This window comes from Euprymna scolopes, chromosome 18 (assembly GCF_053919585.1).
Source record: "Euprymna scolopes isolate OS-2025 chromosome 18, ASM5391958v1, whole genome shotgun sequence".
In the NCBI taxonomy this organism is placed as follows: Eukaryota; Metazoa; Mollusca; class Cephalopoda; order Sepiida; family Sepiolidae; genus Euprymna; species Euprymna scolopes.
The window spans coordinates 20600245-20624828 of NC_136499.1; positions in this window are offsets into that span (position 1 = coordinate 20600245).

Genomic DNA, 24584 nt, shown 5'->3' on the forward strand with positions numbered 1-24584 from the left:
GGTTATTATGGTTGCCTTTCCTTTCTGGTGGCGACTTTATTTTCCTACTGACGAGTTTATTTATTTATTTATTTATTTATTTTATTTTTATTCATATTTTGTTTTTTTATTCTATTCCTCGCTGTTTTATCCGTTAATTTATTTCTAGGTTTCAAATTCTTTCTTTCTTTCTTTATTTATTTGTTTATTTTTAAGAAATATGTCAATATGGTCAAATTAACAGTTACTTTAATAGATGTATAGGCTTATTTATATTATTTAAGTAAAGGTGGCATATCTATAGTTATATTTTCCCTTTTACCGTGGTGTCTGAGGTAATTATAATGGTAAAGGTTTTTAATTTATATATATAAATTTAATTTCGATGCCTGTCATTTTTTCATTTTTTTTTAAAATCTTTTTTCGCAGTACTAGTATATATATATATATATATATATATATATATATATATATATATATATATATATATATATATATGACAGCCCCTTTAAGAAATTCGTTTCTTATCGTTGAGCACTTTCAGTTGAATTAAAAGTCGGTCAATTTAGCTCTTATGCGTAGATCATCGTATAACGATTTGATCACTGTCTGTCTGAGGTAATGAACATTTAAATTAAAATGTTTAAAATTCAACGCTATTTCACACGGTTAATGGTAGCCGAATGGATACGGCCTCCGCTAATCGAGCCAGAGATGTCTCGTGTCGCGGGGTTCGAATCGTTCGATTGGTAGTAATCGTGACACCCTGCACTGAAGAATCCCGAAAGGATGAAACACTAGTGTCTGGAGGTATGTAATTATTATAGTAAAAAAAATAATTATATATATATATATATATATATATATATATATATATATATATCCTCGTGGGAACAGGTTATCAGGGACAGGAAGGCGTGGAGGAAAGCTGTACACCGTGGCAGCGCTTACTTTGAGGAGGAAAGGAGAAGAAGGGAAGAGGCTGGGAGAAGAAGGGAGCGAGAGCAAACCCATATCCCTCCCCTCCCTTGTGAGCACTGTCTGCGGCTTTTCCGCCATAGAATCGGACTGTACAGTCATGTATCACATAGGCATTCACCCACCTGACGAGAGGACCCAATGTTCAGATACGAGTAGGAGCCGACCACGACGACGGCGAAGATATATATATATATATATATATATATATACTTCTTTTTTAGGATAGGTTCTTTAGAACATACACATGCAAACAGGTGCATAATAGAATATATTTATCTATATTTGTGATGTATTCCATTCCTAGAGTTCTCTAGTTAGAGTGCTTAATTATCGTTTGGGGTTAATTATATGATTGGTATTCTGATGTAACGTTGCCTCACAGTAATACTTCTTGTAATTCACGTTACAAATGTGCTAGACCTTTAGATTATTTTAGTTAATCGTTTTCGGGTGTTTTATTATTAATTATGCAAAGTGTACTCACCTTTGCCCGATTGGTGGTAAATTGTGTTTCTGTTCGTTTAGTTTAGTATTAAACAGTAACACTTGGGATGGTGTTGAGGGGTAATGAGAGGATGGCTACTTCCTTAATTTAGCTATGTTATTTATGCTAACCTTTTCCTTGGCGCTTTTCGGTGTGTGCCGTTATTAATTAGAAGTGTGTCGTTTTATAGTAAGTAAAGTTATTAATTTGTGGTGTATCGGGACTATTCTGTATCCTTTCAACTCTTACCTTGGTTCAATTATTAATTAGTTAAGATATTGGGAGTGAGGCGTTATAGATTCTATTGTTACTACTATAGGGGATTGCTATTCGCTTTTTTACAACTTATTTAAAACGTAATCACCAAAGTGAAGTTTATAGCCGATTCTAATTTTACATGTAATAATTTATTACGGTGCTTAAAACTAATAATCTCGTGTTTCGCCGCTAAACATAGGTAACAGGGTAAAGTTAGTGAATTGCATCTTTTAGCCTTCTTAAGTATTTTCCATTCGACTAAAGGTATTTTATTCGCCTCGATTAACTTCCAGTAGTGTACCGAGAGTGAGGTGTCCGTAGCATATATTTTATTATTCATTGACAGTGTATAGCAAAAGAATCTGTTTCTCATATTGTTCATGATCCTGATTTTTCGATCGAAATATAGCGTTAACGTCATCGTCAGCAATCCGATTTACATCTGGTTTTGCCCGGATCCCATATTTTCCGGTGTTATCCTTCAACTATGCAACACTACGATGACACATAATAAAGTCAATCAATCAAATATCTACTGTCGCAGTTCAGCGATATATGAAGCTGAATGTGTGTGTGTGTGTGTGTGTGTGCGTGCGCGCGTGGAGTTCGGGTTCAAACCTTACTTAAATATTCTCATACTTTGTTGCAAAGAAAAATATTACTTACCAGAATTAAAATACAAGATCTCATCTGTCATCTGCCCCCAAAAAAGAAAAACATTGGGCAATCTATACTGTTTATCTATTGTCTGTCTGTCTGCCTGTCTGTCCGTTCCACCTATTTTCGATAACTACTACGCCGATCTGTATAAAATTTTGTATGAACTGTTGTTATGATAAGGTGTAGCGAACTAAATATTATAGTATCCTTTTGATTCACAATGAGGATTTTATGGATTAGTCAGCACAATACCAAAGTTATTCTAAATGGTTCCTCTGAAACTACTGAGTTGATTTGGTTTAATTTTTTATGGATTTTACCATAAGGTTCAGCGAACCCAGCATTATTTTATCATTACGATACACAGTTAGGATTAATATAGATTAGTCACCGCAATACTACATTTACTTTATAAGATTGGCATAAAGCACACATTCTAAGTGAACAGATTAAAAGTCTAGAATCCAAACTATTATTTATAAAAATCAAAATAAAGTATCTTTTCTATTGTCGATTGAAGACAGAAAATTCTTTCTTGACTTGGACATTTATTTTTTATTTTTCACACCCATAATTCTTCTTTTGAGGGAACGAGTAATCGCTTACATAACAACGATCTTGTGCCATACCTTGCCCTCGTAGGGAGGCAAATAAATAGGCATACTCATCACTGAACTTCAAAAAAAAAAAAAAAAAAAAAAAGAAGCAGAATAAAATTTTTTTTTTTTTTGAAAATACGAGGCGTGTACAATATAAAAAAAAGTACGCAGACTGCTGACGCGTGGGCATTCGTCTTGTCCCGGACCCGTTTTTTTTTTTTTTTTTTTTTTTTGTAAGTTGGGAACTTAATGCTTAAATCAGTTCCTGATAACGTATTTTTCTTGTTCGGTCATCAATATTCAATCTGTCGTTTATTACAACGAATACAAGCCGAGAAAATAACTTAATTACGAATTACAGGCGATCGTTTACTTCCCTTCTTTGCACTTTGGCTTGTTGAGACCTTCAGATGAACCCCATTGCCCTATCCACACGTCTCCTCCTCCTCCTGTTTTTATTATTGTTTATTGCTGGTGTTCTCTTCTGGCCTATCGCTCTTTCCCCGTATTTGCACACATGTTTCGAGCGGGTAATTATCCCCCGTGCGATGCGCGTTAATGTTTTTTAACGGAGATTAAAAAGAATGAAGCAAAAAAATACAAAACAAATAAGAAAGCGATAAATGTATTTGAATGACAGAAAACGTCGTGGCAAATAAAAGCATTGTAGCAAATAAAAGTGTCCGAAAAATAAAAGAGATTTGGATATTTGTAAGAATTATGACAGGAATTCAACACAACGAAGACAAAAATAAAGCAAACTATGCAGCAGGACGCATCCACATTTAATCTACAAACGAAATGTTTCGCTGTATCACAGCTCTTAAGCCAAGACTAGAATCTACACCCATTTAGTTGATAGTTGACAGCTCTCTTCCCTGGACTATGGGGTTGGAGGTCATATCTAAAATTAATTTTCTCAGTGCTCTACCTGTTTATTTAGGCTAAATAAGCAGCATGTGATATCATTTAACGACAGTTCTCTACTTGAGAATATATATATATATATATATATGATTCAAACGTCATGTCAAACGAGTGCCACTCCCTCAGACACTTAAAGTCTATGAGCCCAAATGCTTGAGGGAGTATCTATACAAAGATGATGTTACAGAGTCCTAGCTTTGCACGACAGCTAAGTCTCTCTCTCGATTCAAAATATTGAGACCCAGCAACAAGCAAGAGCAAGATAGCCAGCAACAAATTAACTGCAGACCAGCTTAATGCGGGTACTGATCTTGATGGTTTTTTATATCAGAGATTTGCTTCTCCTAGAAAGGTTGCCTTCACCACGGCTTACGGGAGCCCTCTCCACCCTAACACAAATATACGCACAGACAAATATACACGGTGCTAGTTGGCCGTTGACCCAGAAAAAGGGTTCATTCGTCCTTTGGAAGGTTTTGTTTTTAATCCTTCAGGGAGACTAGCCGCCCTCCTCACCAAACAAGTCTGGTGGGGGAACCAGTTTAGTCGCCGGTGACCCGACCATGAGGCAGGTAGTACTGGGTTACATGGTACCAGTAGCATATGACATGACCTGATATATATATATATATATATATATATATATATATATATATTCACAGACGGACAGTTTCGCCGTATATATATATATATATATATATATATATATATATATATATATATATGTATCACAGCAATAAAAATAAAGATATAACAATGGTAATATAATTTGCAGTTTATAGCTTACAATAAGTAAAAAGAAAATTATAAAAGTTATGAAAAAATTAATGATAATATTAATAATTAATATAGATAGATGAACATAGTAGTTAATAAATAATAAAAAGGTAGATGAAATAAGAATAATATATAAAAATATAAATAAACCAATGATTAATGATAATAATAATAATAATAATAATAATAATAATACCAAAAAAGAACTCGAAAATTACATAACGCAAAACACTGACATGATAATTATGGCAGCGAGAGACACTGAAAAAAAACCCCCCAACAAAACAGAAAACAGAGACAAAGGACAAGACAAGAAAAGCAAAATGGGAAGAGAAACAACTACATGGGAAGGGCAGTACACTGGGAATTGTGCATCTCGAACGCACAGACAAATGATACAAACATAAGCCAGCAACAGTAACTGAAAACGGGAATCACAAACTCCTATGGGACATGGACGTACAAGCGGATAAACCCATCCAAGCAAGAAAACCGGATGTCGTAATAATTAACAAGAAAGAAAAGTCCTTTGCTGTTCCAGCTGACCACAGGACAAATATAAAGAAAAGAGGAAACGGAACAAATACACAGAGCTAATCAGAGAACTGAATGGAATATAGATGATAAAAAAACTAAGATAATACTTATAATAGTAGGAGCACTAGGAATAATCCCGTAAAACTTTGAAAAGAGAATGGGAGAAATTGGAATCAGAGGACTGACTGGAAAGATATAACGAACAACAATAATGAAAATAGCCGAAATATTGAGGAAAACGCTGTAATGCGAGGACTAATACACATGAGCCACAAAACATGAAGAAGCGCCACAAGGAACCAGGAACATTGAAGATACAAATCTATAAGTTCTCTATTCCTCCCATATTCCTTCCTTAACCCCCTCCCATTAGCCAATCACCGCCCCCACAAAAGAATGATGCCAAATAGCCGAGAAGGGTCAAGGAGGATGGAAAGACCGAGGAGAGAGCACTGACCAGACCTCCGCTGGACAAGTGCGAAGAGAACTGAGACTTTGGAAAGGCTGATTGCCACTCGAATTCCAGTGGAAACTAATGGCCGCTGCTAGCGAGAGATTGATCCTGGGCGGCTGTTGCGATAATTCAAATTAATTTGCAAATGTTATCCGAAGAGTTGGAGAGCACTGGAAATTGGGGAGACTTGTTTTCACTTAGCTTCCTGAGAACACAACAGGGTATGTTCAAGGAGAGATCCTTTATGCGATGTGTGAAAGATCCTTGTGAGCCAATAATAATAATAATAATAATAATAATAATAATAATAATAATAATAATAATAATAATAATAATAATTAGCGGCATCTTTCATATATAATATACTAGCATGGGTGCTTGGCGTTGCCCGGTTGTTTGAAAGTGTGTGTTGAGCAAAAAATAAAAAAATAAATAAATAAAAGTGGTAGTAGGAAGGCAGGCTCGAACCCGTACCGCGAAGAGAAAAGAACGGGAATAAACGTGACGTCTTTGTTGTTACGACCACCGCCAAACCGGAAGTGACGTAGGTTTAAATTAAGGCTAGACAATCGAAAAGAGGGGATGACTTTCGGAAATATCGCGAAAAAGCGACTCCTCCCTGTAGAAAAGTGCCCAGTTGAGGGTGAAGAAATTAATGTTTTTAGCCAATTCTTCGGTATTTGTCGTCTTAAGAGTCGAGCTTCAAAATGATACTGATCCTGTGAAACTTCTTCGCCTCTGTTGGTAGGTTTAGGCAGACATGCAAATATACATACATACATTTATATATTGGGAGCTCAAATTTTCGACCAAAACCGATAAAAAAAAACTTGCCCTATCTTTGAATACCCTTTATGCAAAATTTCAAATGTTTAGACCAGAAATTGTCTGAGTAATTTGGTAGATACCGCAGTGGTCAATTTGTTTAAAACTTTGACCCCTATTATGACCCCTTTACATTTATTGTTTTGGGCTCAAATCAAGTTATTAAGTTAGATCCATATCCAAGGAACCTATATCTAAAATTTCAATTGTTTATACCCAAAATTAGCGAATGATTTTGATAGAGTTCTCAAAAGTCAAATCGTTGAACTTTGACGCTTTAGCAGCCAAATCTCTGGCCGAAAACTGATTACAAAGATTTTCCCAAATCTCAATACGCTGTATATCAAATTTCGAGTATGTAGACTGAAAATTGACAGAGTTATTGTGTAGGGAATTGTACACAGACAGACAGAAACTTTCACTTTTATAGATATATAGATTGCTGCTGTACATTCCCTGGACGTTCAGTGTGAGTGGAAATCCTGCAATATTATTGTAGCCCTTTTGTTAAAACTGTAGAAGTATTTATCTATGTAATCTGTTTAATGTAGTGTCAGAATATATCTGGTTATTACGGTTTATCTCCAATATATCCTTATAGGATTCTGCGACATATTTCCATTGATGGACGCCCGGCGCGAAAGGACACCCCACTATACCATTATAACCATCTCTAGACAGATACTATCCTTGAATTCAAGCCAGAGGACTAAGAAGGGATATTTTAGTTTCACGTCCGGCTCAAAAGCGACATAATTTTTTTAGATGGCATCTTCAGTGATCGGGAGATCCTATTTATTAAAAAGGAGGATAAAAGTTGATAACATACTAAATAAAATTAGCGTATCTATATACTAATTTAAATTTCGTAGTATGTTATAATCTTCTGTCCTCCCTTTAATAAATGAGATCTCGCGATTGAATAATTTATAATCTAGAAACCGCTAAAGATATGATTTATTGATAAATAGATGATAAATAATAATAATGAGAATTGAAAAATTAAAATTAGAAAATGATAAATTAATAAAATATGAATAAATCATAAATTAATAACACAAGAAAATAATGATACTAGATTTAAAGTGATTAATTATAAAATTCATAGATAAATAACTCAAAATATTCACACTTTACATATTAATTTTTAAGAAAAAGCATTTTTTTTAGAAAACAAAGGCTAGAAGAGAAAAGAAAGAATGATGAAATATAGTTTAAGAGAGAAAGAGAGAAAGAGAGAAAGTAAAAATTAATAGGAAGTAAATCTAAATAATAATAATAATAATAATAATAATAATAATAATAATAATAAAACAACAGAATAAAATTAATATTTATTATCTTTTTTATATAACATATTTAGCCATAAGAGGGGATTGAAGAAAGTAAATAGGACTAAAAATTATACAGAATAATCTACTTATATTTATGTATATAAAAAATACAATACATACATACATACGCATATATATATATATATATATATATAGGTGTATATATATATGTGTGTGTATATATGCGTATGTATGTATGTATTGTATTTTTTTATATACATAAATATTAGTAGATTATTCTTTATAATTTTTAGTCCTATTTACTTATTATTATTATTATTATTATTATTATTATTATTATTATTTTTATTATTACTATTATTATTATTATAATTATTATTATTATTAATAATTTTAACATTATTTTTATATATTTATTTAATAAAAACGCGAAAACTTTAAACTTATATCATTTAGTATAAAGGGCTTAATTAATCGTAGACGTATGTTTAAACTGCGTGGATATTACTCGTGGACGTATGTGAGATGATAAATTTGTTGGCTATTTGCATTCGCTGTCACTTTTGACGTATACACTTTAACGCTAAGATTGTATTTTCTGTTAGTGTTATAATAACGTGCCTCGTTACTGAAATGTATAATTGTTCATAAATTAGTTGACACGCAGATTTTTTTCCCTTTCTATATCCTCTAAACATCTTTAGATTCCTTTCCTATTAATTCTTACTTTCTCTCTTTCTCTCTTAAACTATATTTCATCATTCTTTCTTTTCTCTTCTAGCCTTTGTTTTCTTTATAACAACCCCTTTTCTGTTTTTCTTTTTCTTCTCCATATTATATTTTTCTTCTTCTCTATTTTCTTTCTCTATTTATTTTATTTCTCTATTTCTTTTTTTCTCTTCCGAATCATTCTCTCTCCATTATATTTTTTTTAGTTTTCTTTAGATTGCCCCTCCCTCTTTACATCTTATAATTAAAGTTCTGTGTTTTAAAGTTTTTTAACTCCAACTTTTAAAGAGTTCCTACCTAAAATAAAATAAAAATCCATTATTCATTGAACATTTAAATAGTCAAGTCGCTGCCTGATGATATCTGCTGTTTGATTGAAACAAGTGGCTGTTTGTAGCAGCGGGATGTAAACATGTTTATATAACAATAAACAAGTATATATATATATATATATATATATATATATATATATATATATATATATATTACATGATAGTTACCACTTACCAGGGACTGGAGACCACTCGGGGATACGGATTATTGCGTGTACAGTAATCAATGGGATAATATCGTAGTAATCGTTAGTAATGGAGGTTTGATAAAGTGTCTACTTAAGGGGGCGGGTTATCAGGAATTTGTTTATGTTGAACTTGAAGACATCCATATATATCACGTGATGCAATTCTTTTTTTTTCATGTTCTCCCTCTCAGTTTGGTTAGCTATTTCTCACTTTCTCAAAGTTTTCGTCTCGGTTTGGTCTGTTCGCAAGTCTCCCCTTTCCGTCTGCATTCCTCGTTGTAACCCTTAAAAGTTCCCGTCTCCGCTTGCTCCGGTTAATATTTTTTATGTTTTATCATTCCAGCTTATCGAAACGTGTGTTACCTTTATTGACTTAGATTACGGTAGTCGAAGTGACACAAAGGTCACCACTAGGTTAAAATCTTCTAACAGAGTTGTAACGCTCGACATCATAGTCCCAATCCTGGTCTCAATTATAAGAATGAAGATATTTTAAAGATCTTTAGTGTACACATAAACGTAGAAACACACGCATTTGCTAGTATTTATTTTGAGATTGTGGATATAAGAAACCTATCAAGAATAAGGGGTGTATTTAAGGATTTGGTATCGACCTGGTGGCGTAGATTATACGAAAACTATCTCAACATTCATATTTAACTGTGTTGAAGTTCTTCAAGAGACGTCAACGTCGTAGTGCTGGAGGGGGTGCAGAAGGTTTCATCCTGAAGGAGGAGAGTTGTTTCGAAAGATGTTGAAAAATTAAACTGCCAACACGTGCGCACGCTTCAGAAGTCACACGAACGTTTCGACCACACGTGTGCGCGTCTGTCTCCGTATCAGTTACTCTGTGCGTGGAAAAAAAGGGAGAGGGGCGTCTTAACTATGTTTTTTTGTTTTATTTTTTGTCGTAATATGTCAAATCCAGAGGATTAGTACGAATCCCAGTTGACAAAAATTCAGAATATGGAATTCCTGTCATTATCTGTTCCATATTTGTCTATTTCTCTTTCTTCCTCTCTTTAATAATGCAATTGTATTTACATTTTCAGATTTGTATCTTTCTAGTTGTTATTTCCACATAGAAATAAACATCACATTAGAACCAATAATTAAGAAAGAATGGATAATTAACGCTAATAATAGTAAGTGTTATGATGAAGAGACTTTATTTCAATAAAAAATTATATCGTCTCAGAAACGATCGTACACAGATTGGTTGCTGATGTTAAATTCTTGGAATCTACGTAAATTATTTTTCCATTAATCATATTACCTTATATCTTTTATATCTACGTAAGATGTTCGAAAAGTGATGTCTCCTTTTTTTTATTCCGCCCGAATGGATCAGAAGAGATTGCAAAGTGCATTTTTATCATGGCAGAATTTATTCCTTCATGACCTGAGAATTTCATCTCTCTGTTGCAGATATTGACAGTGTGAGACTCTAAGAAACTACCCTTGTTATGGACGTGCGCCAGACGAGATGCGTAATCAAATTCCTTTATACAGAAAAAAAATAGAACCGATCAACATTCACCAGCCAGTTGGACGTTTACGAAGTCGATGCAGTTGATGTCAGCATAGTTAGAAGATGGGTTCGTCGATTTCAGAGTGGCGATAGAGATGCGAGTGACAAAGCACACTCTCAACTTTTACGAAAGAGGCATCAAAAGAGTCTGGCAAAAGTGCATTGAGAATAACTATGTAGAAAAAATACTGGCATACAAAATAGCGGTCGTTTTAATGGTACCGTTCTCGTATTCCTAGCTCTTTACATATTTTAGTTAAAAAATAGGAGGCCTTACTTTTGGAGTAGCCCTCGTAATAACAACATCTAGTTAATTAAGTAAGGAGAGTAGAAAGTGAACCTTGGCTTTAAGGGGTTACTATTTGGGACAAAATTTGTAGGGATTCTATGTAGGGAGTTGAGCAGTAGGATGTCTGTTCACATTACACTTGAACTTCTGTATGTTAGTACAGCCAGAGAAGCAGAGATCCGGGAGCGAATTTCAAAGTCTAGCAGTTTTAGGGAAGAAACTGTTTGAGTAGAAGGGTTTCTGGCGCCTAGAAACAACACCGAAGGGGTGGTGGGATTTTGCTGCTTTAAACTGGACGAAAATTACCGATTGGACGTGTAGGAAGCATCGTAACACATGGGGACACATAGTCCGTCACACCCATGTGTTATTGTTGTTATTCGATTAAGAAAAAAAGTACTTGTTTTACATACGGCCCAATCACGTTGACACGCCGGTTCCCGCCAGATCACCGAAGCAACGATGAGCCTGGTCAGTACCAGATTGGTGACCATTTGGGAAGGTTAGGCGCTGTACGTATCGCGCTGAATCATAAGAAATTTCCCGGTTGGTATCTAGAGGCGCATTAATTCACTAGGAGAGATGCACCTCTAGTTTTAGTTAAGACATGCATCTAGGAGAAGGTAACTCTGATGGCGTCGGCAGCGGGACGTTGGATGGCAATGGAAGAGGATGAATCTCTAGCAGATCAACGGTTCTATGGTATTAAGAGTTACGTTATTCAATTGCAGCCATGCGGGTGATCTAAGGACAACGAATAGGTGCAAACAGGCGAGTCAGATGCCACTGCGCTGGGGAAGGTAATGGCAACCCACCCCATGTATTCTGTTAAATTTCAAATCATGTGATGTCTTCAGAGGAATCGGACCAACAATGGGCCGAAGCCTATGGAGAAACACTAACATGAGTTCATCTACGGCATGAATATGCCATGATACAAAAAGAAGACTTGTTTCACGGCACATCAACCCTTTCTCAGTCATTTAATGTGTCGAATCCTGTCACTTTGGTAAAAGCTTTTATATCAAGTTCTTTATCTTTTCCCGTGTTTATTCATAGTGTTTGGTTTAGTTGTCTTGTAATTTTTGTTTCTGGTTTTGCCACGCATGATTGAGTTTTGCAAAAGGAAAAAAAAGGGCAATGTTTGATGTAAGTTCATATCTTCACACAGCATGGCCCAGTGGGGAGGTGAATGATATAAATGATTAAATGGCGTAAATAAATAAGAAAGTCATTTTTATTGGATGTGTCGAAATGTGAGTGTATGGCAATTTCATTTTCTATTAATTCTGTTACAGTTTCCTTAAAAATTAATATCGTTTTTTTTAGAAGGTATTCACCACTTATCAAGGCCCGGAAGCCACTCAGGGATAATGGTTGTTGTGTATACAGTACGTTAGCGTTGGAGACTTGATAAAGTGTCTTACTTAAGGGGGCGGTTCATCAGGAACTTGTTTACATTGGACTTGAAAACATCCAGGTTGTAGTCTGGTGGGAAACAGGCAACCGGAACAGAGTTCAACATGCGTGCACTTCTAAGAAAGAAGCTTTGTTCATGAAATCTACGTTTTGATGTTTATTAATCATTTAATATTAACGTTTTGATGTTTATTAATCATTTAATATTTACATTTTGATGTTTATTAATCATTTAATATTTACGTTTTGATGTTTATTAATCATTTAATATTTACGTTTTGATGTTTATTAATCATTTAATATTTACATTTTGATGTTTATTAATCATTTAATATTTACGTTTTGATGTTTATTAATCATTTAATATTTACGTTTTGATGTTTATTAATCATTTAATATTTACGTTTTGATGTTTATTAATCATTTAATATTTACATTTTGATGTTTATTAATCATTTAATATTTACGTTTGATGTTTATTAATCATTTAATATTTACATTTTGATGTTTATTAATCATTTAATATTTACATTTCGATGTTTATTAATCATTTAATATTTACGTTTTGATCTTTATTAATCATTTAATATTTACATTTTGATGTTTATTAATCATTTAATATTTACATTTTGATGTTTATTAATCATTTAATATTTACGTTTTGATGTTTATTAATCATTTAATATTTACGTTTTGATGTTTATTAATCATTTAATATTTTTTTATTTTTATTTTTTATTAATCATTTAATATTTACATTTTGATGTTTATTAATCATTTAATATTTACGTTTTGATGTTTATTAATCATTTAATATTTACGTTTTGATGTTTATTAATCATTTAATATTTAGATTTTGATGTTTATTAATCATTTAATATTTACGTTTTGATGTTTATTAATCATTTAATATTTACATTTTGATGTTTATTAATCATTTAATATTTACGTTTTGATGTTTATTAATCATTTAATATTTACGTTTTGATGTTTATTAATCATTTAATATTTACATTTTGATGTTTATTAATCATTTAATATTTACATTTTGATGTTTATTAATCATTTAATATTTACGTTTTGATGTTTATTAATCATTTAATATTTACGTTTTGATGTTTATTAATCATTTAATATTTACGTTTTGATGTTTATTAATCATTTAATATTTACGTTTTGATGTTTATTAATCATTTAATATTTACGTTTTGATGTTTATTAATCATTTAATATTTACGTTTTGATGTTTATTAATCATTTAATATTTACGTTTTGATGTTTATTAATCATTTAATATTTACATTTTGATGTTTATTAATCATTTAATATTTACGTTTTGATGTTTATTAATCATTTAATATTTACATTTTGATGTTTATTAATCATTTAATATTTACATTTTGATGTTTATTAATCATTTAATATTTACATTTTGATGTTTATTAATCATTTAATATTTACGTTTTGATGTTTATTAATCATTTAATATTTACGTTTTGATGTTTATTAATCATTTAATATTTACATTTCGATGTTTATTAATCATTTAATATTTACGTTTTGATGTTTATTAATCATTTAATATTTACATTTTAATGTTTATTAATCATTTAATATTTACATTTTGATGTTTATTAATCATTTAATATTTACGTTTTGATGTTTATTAATCATTTAATATTTACGTTTTGATGTTTATTAATCATTTAATATTTACATTTTGATGTTTATTAATCATTTAATATTTACATTTTGATGTTTATTAATCATTTAATATTTACGTTTTGATGTTTATTAATCATTTAATATTTACGTTTTGATGTTTATTAATCATTTAATATTTACGTTTTGATGTTTATTAATCATTTAATATTTACGTTTTGATGTTTATTAATCATTTAATATTTACGTTTTGATGTTTATTAATCATTTAATATTTACGTTTTGATGTTTATTAATCATTTAATATTTACGTTTTGATGTTTATTAATCATTTAATATTTACATTTTGATGTTTATTAATCATTTAATATTTACGTTTTGATGTTTATTAATCATTTAATATTTACATTTTGATGTTTATTAATCATTTAATATTTACATTTTGATGTTTATTAATCATTTAATATTTACATTTTGATGTTTATTAATCATTTAATATTTACGTTTTGATGTTTATTAATCATTTAATATTTACGTTTTGATGTTTATTAATCATTTAATATTTACATTTTGATGTTTATTAATCATTTAATATTTACGTTTTGATGTTTATTAATCATTTAATATTTACATTTTGATGTTTATTAATCATTTAATATTTACATTTTGATGTTTATTAATCATTTAATATTTACGTTTTGATGTTTATTAATCATTTAATATTTACGTTTTGATGTTTATTAATCATTTAATATTTATGTTTTGATGTTTATTAATCATTTAATATTTACGTTTTGATGTTTATTAATCATTTAATATTTACGTTTTGATGTTTATTAATCATTTAATATTTACGTTTTGATGTTTATTAATCATTTAATATTTACGTTTTCGAATTTTTGAGATGAGGATTGCTTATTAGAATTATTTGGATTCTTTGGATTAGTATTCTTATCTTCACCGGCATTTCACAACATTTCAGCCGATGTGACCTATAACCTTCTTCAGATGTATCTCGTCGAACTCGGGAATCTTTCTGTCGAATTTGAGAATTTGGGCGGAATTTCGAACGGAATACTTTATTCACTTCACGGGAGTAGCATGCTCTCGCTCTGTCAGCCATGACTGGATAGAGGTCCTAAGTAATTCGCAATTGTATTTTTCGGTCGTCCACACTGAGAATTGAACCTTGAACCTTCAGGAAAATATAAATGTTGCAGCTGATTTTTTGATGTACTCTAATCACTACGTCACGAAAAGAAGGTCGGAGGTTACATCGACTGTAACGTTGTGAAAATCACACTCAAGATGAGAACATTAGTCCGAGGATTCCAAATAAACTTTGTTTTTATCTATCTATCTATCTATCTATCTATCTATCTATTTCATGCACAATGAAGATTTAACAGATCACGTGTCATCAGATTATATCTTTACTATTATATAAAAGGAACTTGGTCTGTGTATGCCTGTTTGTGAATTTGTTCCCTATGAACTCGAAAACGGCTTGGCTGAATTTTTTTTAAATTGCGCATGAAGGTACTGGATGCGTATGGGAGTGTTCTTATGTAGGTTTTGTATTGGAAAGTACATGGTAATTGTCGAAAATCGATGATCGAAAAAAAGACATTTTATTTTGAAATTTCACACGGATTAGACACAGCAGCTATTGTTTTTTTTTTTTTTTTTTTTTTTTTTGCTCGTAATGCTATACAAAATCAGTTTTACATATTGTTTTTTTTAAAATTACATTTTCACCCGAAACAAGGCAAATTGCCACTATGGTGTAGGGGGCTACTAACAGGGGCAACAACTACCGGGGTAATATGTAGGGATTTGGGCAGCAAGATGTCGGTTGACGTTACACTTGAACTTCTGCACGTCAGTACTGTTGGGGAAGCAGAGACCTGGAATGGAATTCCAAAGTCTAGCGGTTCTGGGGAAGAAACTATGGGAGTAGAAAGATCTTTTACATCTAGGGATCTCTACTATGTGGGAGTGGGATTTAGCAGCCTGTCGGGTTTGTCGAGGGTGCTCACGTCGTGGGGGCACAAGTTTCTGCAGTTCGTCAGAGCATTCACCATTAAAATACTTGTAGAACAGGCAGAGGGATGCAACATTTCGTCGATGGGACAGAGGCTGAAGCTTAGATACCCGTTCAGGGCCTATCAGGTTTGCGACTCTTTTGAACCTTGTCTAGGAGCGAGAGACTAGTAGCAAATGCACCAGCCCAAATGTGACAGCAATACTCCATACATGGGCGAATGGTGGCCTTATAGAGGTACAGGATACTTTCGGGTGTTAGTAGTTGTCTATCACGATAGAGAGAGCCTACCTTTCTTGCAGCGGCCCTGGCAATGCCTTCAATGTAATTGTTCCAACTCATGTTTCCTGTGAACGTTAGGCCAAGGAGTTTGAAAGATGTACTCTCAGATAAAGAGTCGTTGGCCATTGCTATTGGTGGTAGAGAGGGTTTCTTGTAATTATTGAATGAAACTAGTTTAGTCTTGGCGGCATTGAACGTGACCATCCATTTTTGTCCCCATTCCACTACAGATTGGAGGTCTTCCTCTAGTGTTTCTGCCATTTCTTTAGAAGTGTGTTCATTCGTCTTCCTGTCGTGCCTGTTATAGAGTGTAGTGTCATCAGCATATATACCCATCTCAGAGGCAATTTTGTCGGGGAGGTCATTTATGAATCAGGAACAATAGAGGTCCAAGGATAGACCCCTGGGGCACCCCCGCATTTATATCATATTGTTTAGATGTACGACCGTCGAGGACAACCTGGATTTTTCTCTTATCTAAGAAGGATTTAATTATGTTAAGTATTCTACCAGTGATACCGTATGATCTAATTTTCCTGAGGAGACGCTCATGTCATACCCTGTCAAAAGCCTTAGATATATCTAGAGCTACCGCTCTCCCCTTCTCCGCTTTGTTATTTGCTACGATTTTATCACAAAATACTCTATATAAAGTCTTATTAAAACTTGATTTCAGCATAGCTCAATGGCTGTGGGTCAGGCTTCAGGAAAAGAAAAAAACATACATACAGACATATGGCAGAGGAAACGTATTCGGAAAATAACCTGGATAAAGACACCAGGATATCCGAAGCTAAAACTTTGCATTATTCTCATTCTAATTTCTATAAAACCAGGTCTTCTTCAGATGCATCGTTTTCAACTTTATATTGAAGATGGGAACTTATATGAAATTTCGAACTGCTGCTTTTATTTAATTCACGGAGGTAGATTATTCTCGTTCCATCAGCCACAGCCTAGAAGTGATAATTTTCTCATGTTATTCTTAATTATTATAGGCTGTAGTAAGAAGACACCCGCTTAAAACTTATTGTTGATTAACGCCTTTAACCATTACGCTTTGTTGCTAAGTTCAAAAAGATGCATCTGCATAAGGTCTGAGGTTACATCGAGCGAAAAAGCTTGAAAACAACCATCAAGATAAGGATATTTCGAATAATTCAAATAATATAATTATGTCAAATAAGAGACTAATACCGTTGAATACTTTATGAACGCACAAATTCTCCATACCGTCAAGCGAAGTTTTCATGAACAGAGTTTCTGTCTAACAGCTTCCCACCTGTTAATTCTATTCATCATTTGCAATCAATTCATAATATTCATCATTATTAAACCGGTAATCTATCTATTAATTTAGCCTTTCTCTTCATCTTTGGCTTTGATAAATAGTGACTCTTCAGCTATGTGTAGAATAGCTACTTTTGTTCAATAAATTGGTTTCAAATGATTTGTTTTGAATATGTATTATACTGTACCAATTATTACCCTTCTCCAAAGCGCAAAAAACAAACAAAAACATTAAAATATATTAACTGGTGTCTAACTTATATTAGCCATTTTACGTCTTTCATTATTTTTATGGAGACCATAAAACAATCGATTCTCACATAGACTTGCATATCATATATCTGGTCAAAATGCAATAATGTTACATACGGGCGTATATTTGTTTTTTTTTCTTTTAATTATATCTTCTTTTCTATTCTATTCTATCTTCTATCTATCTTCTATTTCTTCTATCTGTTCTTCTATTTATCTATTCTATCTAGTCTATATTCTATCTTTCTATCTATTCTTCTTCTTCTCTTTCTTCTTTCTATCTATCTTCTATCTTCTATTCTATCTATCTTCTATCTTCTTCTATTCTTCTTCTATCTTCTTCTATTCTTCTTCTATCTATCTTCTATTCTATTCACTTCTATATAAGTAAATTAACTCATTTTTTCACGTGTGCTTTTGACCTTAATAAATTCAAATGTAGTATGCACAAACTGGAAGCGTACATTCCTATATTTTTCCTGGTGAAAGTTCACTGCGAAAATCGGTTAGAATCAATGGAAGTTGTAAAATCTTTTCTCTCTATTAAATTCATGCTACTCCCGCTCCCCATTTAAACCGCTGCTTGGTCGTTCACAAGGAACAGTACGAAGAAACACCGGTGGCTTAAAAAACCTAGAATGTTACTACAACGTTCCTTTACGTTCTATGTTTTCTGCTGGGTGAAACGAACCATTACACTTAACCCATTCGAAGTTTTATTTATGCCATTTTCTTCTTTCACTTTTTTTTCGTTTTGTCGTGGACTAAAAAAAACAGAATGGCATTTTAACGTTCATTTTCTATTGGGTGAAACACACCATTAGTTTATTTATGCCATTTTTTCCGCTTTCCGATGTGCTTTCTTTTTATTTCACGTTAGTTTGTTTGGAAGTTGACACAAAAAACAGGATTCATTTTCTCCTGTTTATTTATGCCATTTTCCCCCCTCTGTTTTCGTTTTACAAAACGCGTACATTTTTTCCCTGATTTTCGCTTTTTTCCCGATTTATTTATTAAATAACTTACGCGTTTGTTCCAAACAACCGGGCAACGCCGGGTACCCCTGCTAGTTCTTAATAACACCAAATTAGGTACGAAATAATGTGTTCTTTATCAAATAAATGACATTTTTTTTTGGTTATGAAAACAGTCGCTTTTTGTTTCACAAACGGACGTGAAGCGTGGAGTTGAGAGAGATAGAGATGTGGTCGATTGTGTCGTTCGTCCAACTGTTATTTTCCTGTATTCTTCACAATTCTGTTATCCATTGCCCGTATGGTTTCATTCCTTTGTCTAGAGTTTGTGTTTGCTTTTTACGTCATTGGTCAAAAATCAGGCCGTCTTTTGTTATTCACCTGCTCTCTCGGGTAGTCTGGCGTTGTTCGGGAGTTTTGTTATTTGAATTCGAATTTTTGCTTCTTTCGGCGTTGGCTGACTCTCATTATTCAAAAATGAACCAACTTATTACTATACATATATAATTGCAAAGTTAAGCATAGAATAGACTTCGTAACCTAGTGGGGGATGTCTTTTTTCTTCCCTGCAACCTCTTTCTCACAGAAGAGACGTTGCGAGCCTGTCTCTGTTTTATCGTTATTTTCATGGCAAGAGCTCGTCTGAGCTCTAATCTATATCCTCCTCGCCAAACATTCACGATAAACACTAGTTTGGCTGTAAACACTATCAATAATTGTTATGTATAGGCGTTCTTGAGTGTTCATATTGGTGAGAGATAGGTATATTTAATACAGAGACAGGGACATTTTAATAGATATAGATATATAGATAGATGAGATAAATAGAAGAGATTGATAGAAATATTGACATTTATACCGTTTGACAGTTCCGGGAGTGTTTCTATAAACATTGATACATATATTTCTTAATACATATTTTTGAGATGAGGATTTCAGTCTTTTATCATCATGAAGGAACATTCATTATTTATAATAGCTGAGGGGGATACGCATTCTTAAGATGATAGAGACACATTCTTAGATTAGTGTTATGTTTGCAAATTACGTATAAGGCAATACAAATGAAGACTCAACAAACAAAGGTAGATCAATAAGAAGTGTATTAGGAAAAGTATATTTACAGTATATTTACATAATGGTTGTCAGGTAAGAGAGTCTTGGCTGGAGAACATATCTGCTCTCGGCTCGGCCTTCGGTGGCTTCTGGTTAACACACACTCAGACTAACCCGAGTCTTGTTATTTATGTGTAATATTATCCACATATGTAAATGAGTGGGTGCGACCACAACAATTAGTTTATACACAGTTCTTATAACACAAATGAGTGGAACACAAGTCTTATAATACAAATTCACAACACCTTTCTGTTGAATAGCATAACACGAAGACGCAGATGCAAAATTATGAAGTTGTTCGTTTATTCCATTCGACCGGTCAATGGCTTTGCATCAATGAATTCAAAGGGATGATTTCTTTCTTCTCCCCTTCGTTCCAAGATTCGATGTCAGCTCTGTCTGTCCGACCCTGTCCCGGCCTGACTTCTCTCTGACTCACTGACACTCTCTGACTGACTTACTGACCTAAAGCTCTCTTTATTGAGAAATCATGACGTCATTGCATGACCAAACACGTGCATATCAATCCCGTGGCCAGACACGTCTCACGTGTCTAAGCATGCATTGCCCCTCACATGTTTACAACCCGATTTCTCTAACCTAATTTTCCTAACCCACTTTACAAATATGTTTAATATTTTCTATTGTTCGGATCTAGATTCCTTATTTTAATTTCATTTCATTAACAGAAACAAAATTGTATTATCACTTCCTTTTTCAATAAACAGATATCTATTTTATGTGAACTAAACAATGGTTAATTCTACATTCCATTTTCAATAACATTCTGTATTATTTATTTTAACTTATGATCGGAATTCTCAATTGCAATCCTAGCTTCGCAGCTTCGAATCTTCGGCTATCCTATCTCATATTTACTCACTTACAAGAAGAGGCGACTTGTTCTTGTAACATAATTTCGCACACTCCTTATCTGTGCCTAAACATAAATGTATATTCTATGAACAATGCTTCTTTCTTAAAACTGTACACCTGTAGAACTTTCTTCCGTTTTCCTGCTTTCCAGCTGACTACAATGTGGCTGTCTTCAAGTCCAATGTAAACAAGTTTTTGATGAGCCGTTCCCCTTAAGTAATCCAATTTACCAAATTTACACTTCCAACGATAATATTGTCCTTTTGACCAATCTAAACTTTTGAACTCTTATCCTCGAGTGGCCTCTGGGTCTTGATGTGGTGATTCCTTTGTAAAAAAGCAAGATCATTGTAACGGGCAAGTATTTTTGGTTATAGAGTTGTACGTTGGTTGTTGTTTTGTGGAATTTGGATGCTCTAGTTATTTTTATAAGGTTTGATTTCTATTATTTATAGGATTTTTTTTGCCTAAAGAGAATCAACTTTTAGGTTATTTTGTTAAATATTTTGAAAAGTTTGTTTATATGAGGAAGTTTTTCTATTGGTCCCTCTATTGGTTTGAAGAACGCTACATCAGTGTTGGTGTTAGTGATTCGATTGAAAGGTGACATTTGGTGGTCTAATGAATTTTGATTTTCCCTGATAAATAATTATCAATTATTTGATGAGGTGTTTATGTATAAGAGTTTGAATTTCACGTTCCGGACGGGCTTGACTTGTTCCATTGTTCAGGTTATGGATTATTTCTGCAAGAGATACCTAAAGTTAGAACCAGAAATATTACTATTGTAAGGCAATTAAGATGATGTCATCTCTATAGTTTATTTTTTATTTATGAATATTTTCCTTAGTAGGAAAGGTAACATAATCATAACCAGTTTATATATTAAAGCACCGTCATACTATCCCATGGTAACGTCGAAAAAAAAAATACATATTTAAAAGAGCGATAAAATAAGTAAAATATTTATCTTAAATGTATATTCGAAATATTAGTTGTGTGATTGAAGGCTAGTTTATAGATATAAATTAATTCTGATGATATATACGATTCTAAACTAATAACTGATGTATTGCGATAATAGAATGTTCACGTGGAAGGAATTCCGTTGCGTAATTGTATAAATGGAGACGGTCATCATTTGTATGATTTGTTTTCAATGTTGCAAATGACGGTAAATGTAATGACATCACAACTTGACCATCGTTCACCACTCTGCTATATCCTCTTCCTTCTCTTCACGCAAACAAAGTGGAAATGAAATCTCCATTAAACTGTCCCCTGTGCGCATTTGACTATTGAAGAGCCGGAATTGCGGGGGAAGAAAGAGCCTGTGCCAAATCCAAGTATTTTCGGAAGAGGTAGAAGTGCAGAGGGTTTGAAGAGTCAAGCATGCCATTTGTAGGATCGAGAAAATACAGATAAGTGAAGAGAAGGAAAGAAAGAGAGATACAGGTGATACGAGAAGAAGAAAAAGAAAAGAAGAGGAGTAAATGTGAAAAGATAGGAAAAATAACAGAGATAAATGAAAATAAAAAGAGAACAGAATCAAGTAGAAATAGAAAGGTGTTTAAAAACAGAAGACACTAGTAGTAGAAAGAGGAAGGAAAGAAGGACATAAGGAAAAATAGAAAAGAGCGGAAGAAAAACAACGTAAGAGAAACTACAAAAAAGAAAAAGACAAGAGGAAACGGCACACACACACACACATATAGTAATGTAATAAGTTATGAAAATATATTGTCAAATATATTTTCATAACTTACTTATTAACTCTACTCAGACATTAAGCACTGTTTATATGAATACAAAAAATTGATAATATATCTCATAACATTTTATGTGGATACATCAAATTATATATCTCTATCTATCTATCTATCTATCTATCTATGTATATATATATATATATATATATATATATATATATATATATATATATATATATATATATAAAGAGCGATACATCCTGATATAAAGGTACAAATAATATATCTCATAACATTTTATGCGGATACATCAAATTATATATATATATATATATATATATATATATATCTACAGTGATGATCATATTTATTGGCACGGTAAAATAAAAGTTAAATTTTGTCTAATAAATTCTAAAAAAGGGATTAAATTAAAGAAAATAACAAAGTATATTATGTATTTTTAACTGGCCTTTCCGATGCAGCAATCGGATTTTAGAAAAAATAAATAACAAAGGAACAACAAACATAATTGCAAAAAACCCTTGTTCAAAATTATTGGCACGATTTATTTAATAATCAATTGTATAGCCTTTGGCCTTGATTACCTTCCTCAGTCGCTTTTCATAGTTTACAACCAAGTTGTTGCACTCTTCAGTAGTAATTTTAGCCCACTCTTCCTGACAATAATCCTCCAATTGAATAAGATTCTTTGGCTTCCTTTGCATTACCCTCAATTTTAATGTTCTCCATAAATTTTCAATTGGATTAAGGTCTGGGCTTTGTCATGGCCACTCCAAAACATTAATATGATTGTCCTCAAGCCATTTCTTAGTCAGTTTAGCCGAATGCTTTGGGTCATTATCTTGCATGAACCACCAACGACGACCAAGTGAGAGCTCTTTAGCAGAGTCTTTCAGGTTTTCATCCAATATTTTAACATAATCTTCCTTTTTATGCTACCTGTGACCTTAACAAGTCGCCCTGGTCCAGAGGCAGCAAAGGATCCCCAAAACATCAAACTGCCTCCACCGTGCTTCACTGTGGGTATGGTGTTCTTAGGCAGGAAAGCTTCGCCAGATTTTCTGTAAATATAAGACACTTTATTATGGCCAAATAACTCTATTTTCGTTTCGTCAGTCCATAGAACACGTTTCCAGAATGCAACATCTTTATCAATATGACGTTTTGCAAAGGCTAGCCTTGCTTTCAGGTGCATAGGCTTCAATAAGGGAGTCTTTCTCGGACGACATGCGTTTAAACCAGCTCTCTTCAAAACTCTACCAACTGTATGTCGAGATACATTCACTCCAGAGGTGCTCTGTTCATCAACAATCTCCCCAACAGAGATCCTTGGGTTTTGTTTTACTTGTCGAACAATTTTCCGTTCATCTCTTGGGGAAAGAATCCTTTTTCTCCCTCTACCCTCTAAACTCATAACGTGGCCTTGCGATTTGAACTTGTTTATTATGGCTCTAACAGTGGATTTGGGAAGGTTTAGCTTCTTTGAAATCTTATCATAGCCCTCCCCATTGGTATGGCATGCTACAACAAGCTTCCTGACGTCTTCGCTGTGTTCCTTAGTTTTAACCATGGCGATTGAAAATTATAATTTAGTCACTTATAATAGTTTAAATAAATCGCTATCTAAAAATTATCTGAAAAAAATTATTCACTGAATTAGCGTTAAACAAGCATAATATGGCTATAAAAAAGTTCAGAAAGCACGTAAACCGGAAATTGATTGATATTATACTGATACTAAAAGAAAAACAAAGCCGTGCCAATAATTTTGAACAAGGGTTTTTCGCAATTATGTTTGTTGTTCCTTTGTTATTTATTTTTTCTAAAATCCGATTGCTGCATCGGAAAGGCCAGTTAAAAATACATAATATACTTTGTTATTTTCTTTAATTTAATCCCTTTTTTAGAATTTATTAGACAAAATTTAACTTTTATTTTACCGTGCCAATAAATATGATCATCACTGTATATATATATATATATATATATATATATATATATATATATATATATATATATATATGTGTGTGTGTGTGTGTGTATACAGTGCAAAACTTTGTTGAAATTCAAAGACTTACATTTTTTCTTTTT